The sequence below is a fragment of the Gasterosteus aculeatus genome, chromosome 20 (genome assembly GCF_964276395.1).
Source record: "Gasterosteus aculeatus chromosome 20, fGasAcu3.hap1.1, whole genome shotgun sequence".
Classification (NCBI taxonomy): domain Eukaryota; kingdom Metazoa; phylum Chordata; class Actinopteri; order Perciformes; family Gasterosteidae; genus Gasterosteus; species Gasterosteus aculeatus.
Window position 1 is genome coordinate 2,576,394 of NC_135707.1, and position 8,463 is coordinate 2,584,856.

Here is an 8,463-nt window from a genome sequence, read left to right on the forward strand (position 1 = left end):
TGAACCACATATTAAACACACATGTAGTTAAATAATGAATACATTATTTTCACTGTGGAGGTTGTGAGCTGATTGTTGGTTTTTCTTTTTCAAAGGTTTTCCACAACAGCACTTTGAGGTGTTGGATCTCTGCAGAAAAGAAATCCCCCTTGTCTCATTTTGTGCTTTTGAATCCCATCGTCCTCTGTTTTGTTTTGAAAAATTGTACAAAATTTTGTCAAATAGCTTTTTTACACAGAGGGATGCAGTGAAACAGCAACAACTGCGTTAAAGTCGGGCAGCGCGGTACCTTATGTCAAGTCCTCACTTCTCACTTACCTTCAACTCATCGTGGCATGCAAAAATAAAACCGCAGATTTAACAAGAAAACGTAAAGATTGCTCTGCAATGCTGCTTGTTGGCCGAGTTATTATTCAAAAGCAGCTCATAATAGATCGCTATCAACTTTTTTTTTCTTCACTTTTGTAACATAATATTCCTGCTTTGTTTGTATTGTTGTTGTTTCTGTCTTTAACATGTAAAGAGCCTTCGAGTGCCTGTTTAGCACGCTGAAAAAGTAGAATGTATTATTGTTAGTATTGATCTCATCATTCCAATCAAACTAGTTAACATTTAAACCCATAATTGATTGCCTTTAACCTTCTCTATGCACACACCATAATCCCGACTGAGAGGCGCTTGGCTGAACCTGCGTAACACACTTGAGTCGTCTCTCTTGCTTGTGAAGCAAAGCCGCTCCTTGCCACGGGAATGCAATGACACGGTGGTCTGATTGCGTTAATAATACATGAGAAACCAAATGAACACATACACAAAGTGGAGCTGAGCATTGATTAAAGTTGGCCTGCTTGGCATTTGAGAAATGAACAAAACACTGGAGAGAAACGGCGGCCGTTAACCTTTCGGGGAGGCCCTCTTATTGTCAGGCGGCGCGGCGTATCGGGGCCTTCCCATTCTCCACCACGTTACAGATCACCTCCTCCCCTCACCGCCCCCCCTCCCCACCCCCAACAGGTGCAATCCCGGTGATTGGGTTCCACCTGCGCCAGCCAATCAACAGGGCGAGGCTCCGCTATGAACCGGAGTAAGACGGAGCGTTGGTTGGACTGCGTGGGGACGCTGGGAGTTTATTGTGACGGGTCGTAGCGGGAGGTGGGCCTGGGGGCTCCCTGTGCATTGACACCACCAGGTAGTGGCTTTTGTTTGGCTCAACCACGGGACCCCAGGCTCTCTGGGTACCACTTTGTGCTAAAGAGATACGAGTTGATTACCCATAGCAAAGCAAAATTGAAGATGAGATCTCCTTTATGTCACATTTACATCTCCTAGATATAAATGAGCACTAATTGAGACCAAAGTGGTTTTCTCATTCTTCTCAAATGTCTCTCCTGAGAATTAAGTCTCACATTGAGCACAGTGCAAGTTCTCTAAATTCTCTCACAGCTGTCTCTTTTCCTGATCTCAACTAAGAGAAAAATGAGACATACAATGCAGCTTTCAAATATGTCTCAATTTGATCTCAATTATATCTCAGTGAGAAATATGTCTCGTACTGCTCACTATTTGAGTTCTCAGATTCTCTTACAGTTGTCTCTTTCTAGTGTTTCAGCAAAAAGAAAAAATAGAGTAGTGTTAGCTCACAAATTAGTCTCAATATGAGACATTATTTAATATTATAGCTCAATCATATCTCAATTTATCTCAGCGCAAAATTTAAGAAAAGAAGTATATCAATTCAGGCAAATAATTTGAGATGGTTTACATAATGTTCAACTTACAAAAGGTGTTTATTTCTGACAAGCCATACAATTCATTAATTAGAATTTTGAGTTCTAAAACGTAACCCATCAAAACATAAGCCATGATTTGCTCAAAAGACACCTTTGTGAACTTTCTAAATGTTGACAATTGTGCTGTTTTAAAAGAATTCACAGCAAAGCTCTATTGTATAGAGCAGTAAAAGAGTGTGTAACACGTTACTCCAAGAATCCTACCTCATGTGTGATGAAAGAGTCCGTTATGACTATTACTATTAACGTTGCACGTGCGGGAGACGTGGTAGCGCCAAGACCCGCCCTACGAAGCAGCTCATTGCATGGCTCACGATTGATTAGACTTTTCACCTCGAGTGGTTAAGGTTAGGATAGCGGATTGGACAGGGGATAGGACCTGAACAAATAAAAATGTTGTTATCTAGAATACAGGGCTTTTAAAAAGAATGTAATAGTATAAAGGAAATATAATCTGTGGGTATACTCCAGTCCAGCGGTGGCGGTAATACAACAACAAGTTATCAACCGCCAGATAAAAATAGAAGAAGAAGAAGATTGGAGGGCGGGTCTTGGCGCCAATTCGTAATTTCGTTGGGGTGAGAGAAGTGCGTCGGTAACTGCTGCTGCACCTGTTGGCTTTTGCCCCTGCCACGAAGAGGTAAGAATGAAATTCTTTTGACATTATCATAATAATGGAAGGTGGGGATTAGGTAATTAGGTGTCTGTCCAACAAGTAATTGACAAAGAAACTCCGAACTGTATTCAGACTGTCGAAAATGGGATGGTTTGCTAATGTTAACGTTAGCTAACGGCTAATGTTAACGTTAGCTAATGGATAACGTTAGCTAACTGCTATTGTTAACGTTAGCTAATGGATAACGTTAGCTAATGGATAACGTTAGCTAACGGCTAATGGATAACGTTAGCTAACTTGTGTTAGCTAAATGTTTTAAATACATTTAAATTTGTCTTTGTTGACTGGATTTGCCCTCCTATTTTTGCTGTACACTAGCTATTTATCTCTGAAATTTCAGATCTGCAAGTTCATAAATATTGTGTCTATTGATGTTATACTTAGCGTTAATGATCTAAAATGTATTTTTTTCATTAACCGGATGGAGAAAAACAAAGTCCTGGCAAAAAAGAGGCTACGGGTTCCCACTCAGAAAATTGAAGGACCTGAGCTCCCCTCCCCCAAATGAGCAATCTGGTAAGTATTAACGTAATAGTTTGTTATATACGGGGGTAATAATCATAACATTAATAATGTCTAAAAATACCAGTCTAAATTGTTGTGGCCAAATAGAAATTCATTTCCATCGATGAATCCATCACCTGACGGGGGACATGCAACAGGCCGCAACACAGCTGGACCACCACCCTATGGGTAGGTTTGTCATAATTATTACATAATCGCCTGGGCCCATGAGTTCAACACTTTTTATCCTTATCCGATCAGATTTGGCAAAGTTCAAAACCAAAGAAAAACATCATTAGGATAACTTTGTTATCCAATCTATAATAATAGAATAGGCTCTATGCACAGCTCCACTACTTCCTGAACTTAAGGCTGGTCTTTTATTTCCTGCCTTACATTATTGGACAAACTGATTAATCCACGTGTGTCTGACCATTGTGACTCAGACACACGTGGATTAATCAGTTGTCCAATAATGTAAGGCAGGAAACCAAGGAGCTGCCTTAAATTCAGGAAGTAGTGGAGCTGTGTGTAGACCCCATTACTGTATTTGAGTAAATAGTATGTGAATGACTCTTGGCCCTGATGAAAATGATTTGCTATTATTTTTGCTTAATGATCAGAATCGTTTACGTTCATCTTTTTACGAGCTCACTTCCCTTTCAGATCTAGGCCGGGTCAGAGAGCTTCAGACTCTCTGCGACTTAATTGGAGAGAGATCTGGTGGCAGCCTAGCTTCACCATCAAGCCAGCAGGAGCTGTTTCCTGGGAGCGGCATATTCATCTCATCATTCCGCCTGGCTGCCATGAATCACGCATCAAAACCAAATTGCATGCGTCTGTTTCATGCACTTTTTGATAATTTCTTCACTGTTGAGGAGTGTCAAAATGCAGTGCCCTTTGGTCACCCTGGAAACAACCCCTCAGGAAAGGAAGGAAAGCAGGTCCTTGACTGTAAAAAAGTTGACTGAATCCTAAGTACGTTTTTTTTAAGGATAACACTTGTTTTATTCATATTCATGATTGGCCAAAAAAATCGTACTTGCTGATTTGCAATTCTCTGAACTGAAATGGACGTCTCACGGTGTTATTTCCTTTTAACCTGAAGTGCAGTTGTATATGGTCTATGTGGTAATTTTTTTGTCAAATTACTCATGACTGATTTTAATGCTCTTGTCTTACAGATGTGCAATTCTACCGGACTGGGAACCAATTGAGGAGGCCAAGCTATGTGGACCGCGATCTCTCTCTCTCTCTTTTGTGTGTGTGTGTGTGTGTGTGTGTGTGACAAATGCAGTTTTCAATATTGAGTATTGTTTTTAGTTGTTTCTAATTAATAAAGATAATTAATCTTTAAATTGCATTCTCAATTTCTTCTTGTATTTCTCAAATATACCTCAGATATCATTCTCATATATAGCTTCAGTAAGACATTAAAGAGAAATAATCAAGAGATGGAAGAGACGTTGGACACACAATAATAAGATCTCTTTTAAGGCTCATAATTCTCAGATTTGTCTGATGGGTAAAGACCCATAGGAAAAATGTGTTGCTCATCTGTTGTTCAATCTCATCTCGCGAGCTCAATTTGAGCATCTCATGTTCATATCATTCTGTGATCATTTGTTTCTGAGTTACTTCTCCTAAGGGTCCCTTAGGAGCAAGACATAAGCTAAAAAGAGACAAGACATGAGTAAGACAAAGGAGGTTAAATTGAGAATACCATTTGAGCAATACTTGAGAAGTGGGATAGACAGTAGAGATCTCATAATTGTATACCCCTGATCTCAATTGTGTCTCGGTCATTTGAAGGAGAATAACATGAGACAAATCTGAGAATTATGAGCCTTAAAAGAGATCTTATTATTGTGTGTCCAACGTCTCTTCCATCTCTTGATTATTTCTCTTTAATGTCTTACTGAAGCTATATATGAGAATGATATCTGAGGTATATTTGAGAAATACAAGAAGAAATTGAGAATGCAATTTAAAGATTAATCATCTTTATTAATTAGAAACAACTAAAAACAATACTCAATATTGAAAACTTCATTTGTGTAACACACACACACACACACACACACACACACACACACACACACACAAAAGAGAGAGATTGCGGTCCACATAGCTTGGCCTCCTCAATTGGTTCCCAGTCCGGTAGAGTTGCACATCTGTAAGACAAGAGCATTAAAATCAGTCATGAGTAATTTGACAAAAAAATTACCACATAGACCATATACAACTGCACTTCAGGTTAAAAGGAAATAACACCGTGAGACGTCCATTTCAGTTCAGAGAATTGCAAATCAGCAAGTACGATTTTTTTGGCCAATCATGAATATGAATAAAACAAGTGTTATCCTTAAAAAAAACGTACTTAGGATTCAGTCAACTTTTTTACAGTCAAGGACCTGCTTTCCTTCCTTTCCTGAGGGGTTGTTTCCAGGGTGACCAAAGGGCACTGCATTTTGACACTCCTCAACAGTGAAGAAATTATCAAAAAGTGCATGAAACAGACGCATGCAATTTGGTTTTGATGCGTGATTCATGGCAGCCAGGCGGAATGATGAGATGAATATGCCGCTCCCAGGAAACAGCTCCTGCTGGCCTGATGGTGAAGCTAGGCTGCCACCAGATCTCTCTCCAATTAAGTCGCAGAGAGTCTGAAGCTCTCTGACCCGGCCTGGATCTGAAAGGGAAGTGAGCTCGTAAAAAGATGAACGTAAACGATTCTGATCATTAAGCAAAAATAATAGCAAATCATTTTCATCAGGGCCAAGAGTCATTCACATACTATTTACTCAAATACAGTAATGGGGTCTACACACAGCTCCACTACTTCCTGAATTTAAGGCAGCTCCTTGGTTTCCTGTCTTACATTATTGGACAACTGATTAATCCACGTGTGTCTGAGTCACAATGGTCAGACACACGTGGATTAATCAGTTTGTCCAATAATGTAAGGCAGGAAATAAAAGACCAGCCTTAAGTTCAGGAAGTAGTGGAGCTGTGCATAGAGCCTATTCTATTATCATAGATTGGATAACAAAGTTATCCTAATGATGTTTTTCTTTGGTTTTGAACTTTGCCAAATCTGATCGGATAAGGATAAAAAGTGTTGAACTCATGGGCCCAGGCGATTATGTAATAATTATGACAAACCTACCCATAGGGTGGTGGTCCAGCTGTGTTGCGGCCTGTTGCATGTCCCCCGTCAGGTGATGGATTCACCGATGGAAATGAATTTATATTTGGCCACAACAATTTAGACTGGTATTTTTAGACATTATTAATGTTATGATTATTACCCCCGTATATAACAAACTATTACGTTAATACTTACCAGATTGCTCATTTGGGGGAGGGGAGCTCAGGTCCTTCAATTTTCTGAGTGGGAACCCGTAGCCTCTTTTTTGCCAGCACTTTGTTTTTCTCCATCCGGTTAATGAAAAAAAATCCATTTTAGATCATTAACGCTAAGTATAACATCAATAGACACTATTTTAACCTAAATTCACTTCATATCTTTGAGACAATAATGGTATTAAAATGAGCAAAAATCAAATCATTTTCCTAATTGATTGTTTTGAAACCTATAAAACCACCAAGATTAAAAAAATGTAAAGATTATGAACCATGATAGCATCCCTATTCTTGGGTGAGCTTTTGCAGAAAATCTGCTCACAACATTCGGACTCGTGACACAATATTTATGAACTTGCAGATCTGAAATTTCAGAGATAAATAGCTAGTGTACAGCAAAAATAGGAGGGCAAATCCAGTCAACAAAGTCAAATTTAAATGTATTTAAAACATTTAGCGAACACAAGTTAGCTAACGTTAACTTTAGCCGTTAGCTAACGTTATCCATTAGCTAACGTTAACAATAGCAGTTAGCTAACGTTATCCATTAGCTAACGTTAACATTAGCCGTTAGCTAACGTTAACTTAGCAAACCATCCCATTTTCGACAGTCTGAATACAGTTCGGAGTTTCTTTGTCAATTACTTGTTGGACAGACACCTAATTACCTAATCCCCACCTTCCATTATTATGATAATGTCAAAAGAATTTCATTCTTACCTCTTCGTGGCAGGGGCAAAAGCCAACAGGTGCAGCAGCAGTTACCGACGCACTTCTCTCACCCCAACGAAATTACGAATTGGCGCCAAGACCCGCCCTCCAATCTTCTTCTTCTTCTATTTTTATCTGGCGGTTGATAACTTGTTGTTGTATTACCGCCACCGCTGGACTGGAGTATACCCACAGATTATATTTCCTTTATACTATTACATTCTTTTTAAAAGCCCTGTATTCTAGATAACAACATTTTTATTTGTTCAGGTCCTATCCCCTGACCAATCCGCTATCCTAACCTTAACCACTCGAGGTGAAAAGTCTAATCAATCGTGAGCCATGCAATGAGCTGCTTCGTAGGGCGGGTCTTGGCGCTACCACGTCTCCCGCACGTGCAACGTTAATAGTAATAGTCATAACGGACTCTTTCATCACACATGAGGTAGGATTCTTGGAGTAACGTGTTACACACTCTTTTACTGCTCTATACAATAGAGCTTTGCTGTGAATTCTTTTAAAACAGCACAATTGTCAACATTTAGAAAGTTCACAAAGGTGTCTTTTGAGCAAATCATGGCTTATGTTTTGATGGGTTACGTTTTAGAACTCAAAATTCTAATTAATGAATTGTATGGCTTGTCAGAAATAAACACCTTTTGTAAGTTGAACATTATGTAAACCATCTCAAATTATTTGCCTGAATTGATATACTTCTTTTCTTAAATTTTGCGCTGAGATAAATTGAGATATGATTGAGCTATAATATTAAATAATGTCTCATATTGAGACTAATTTGAGAGCTAACACTACTCTATTTTTTCTTTTTGCTGAAACACTAGAAAGAGACAACTGTAAGAGAATCTGAGAACTCAAATAGTGAGCAGTACGAGACATATTTCTCACTGAGATATAATTGAGATCAAATTGAGACATATTTGAAAGCTGCATTGTATGTCTCATTTTTCTCTTAGTTGAGATCAGGAAAAGAGACAGCTGTGAGAGAATTTAGAGAACTTGCACTGTGCTCAATGTGAGACTTAATTCTCAGGAGAGACATTTGAGAAGAATGAGAAAACCACTTTGGTCTCAATTAGTGCTCATTTATATCTAGGAGATGTAAATGTGACATAAAGGAGATCTCATCTTCAATTTTGCTTTGCTATGGGGAGAATGTGTGCGGGAATAAATTGTGTAAATTGTGTCTCATGTTCGTCCCCACGACGAAACGTTAACATTAACATGCTGCTAAAAATTTTTAAAAACACAATAGTTCATATTTTCCCTTCACGGTTTCCATTTGCTCTGCTGTAGAATCGTGCAGCCCGGTAATCTGTGGTAAACACTTAAAACTAAATATTGTGCTTGTGTTTCACACCAATGAGGTGATAAAACGGTCTGTCTGCTCATCTCGCT

At 38.9% G+C, this 8,463-nt stretch overlaps 1 long non-coding RNA gene across 1 annotated transcript; it reads right to left on the minus strand.

The window, feature by feature from the left end:
- Nucleotides 1-4,956: 4,956 nt before the first annotated feature.
- Nucleotides 4,957-7,153, minus strand: LOC144389501 (uncharacterized). The gene is made up of 4 exons (XR_013453604.1): nucleotides 7,057-7,153; nucleotides 6,140-6,405; nucleotides 5,351-5,662; nucleotides 4,957-5,144 (listed from the first exon to the last, which is right to left on the minus strand). It is a non-coding gene; the product is annotated as an uncharacterized LOC144389501 (long non-coding RNA).
- Nucleotides 7,154-8,463: the final 1,310 nt, after the last annotated feature.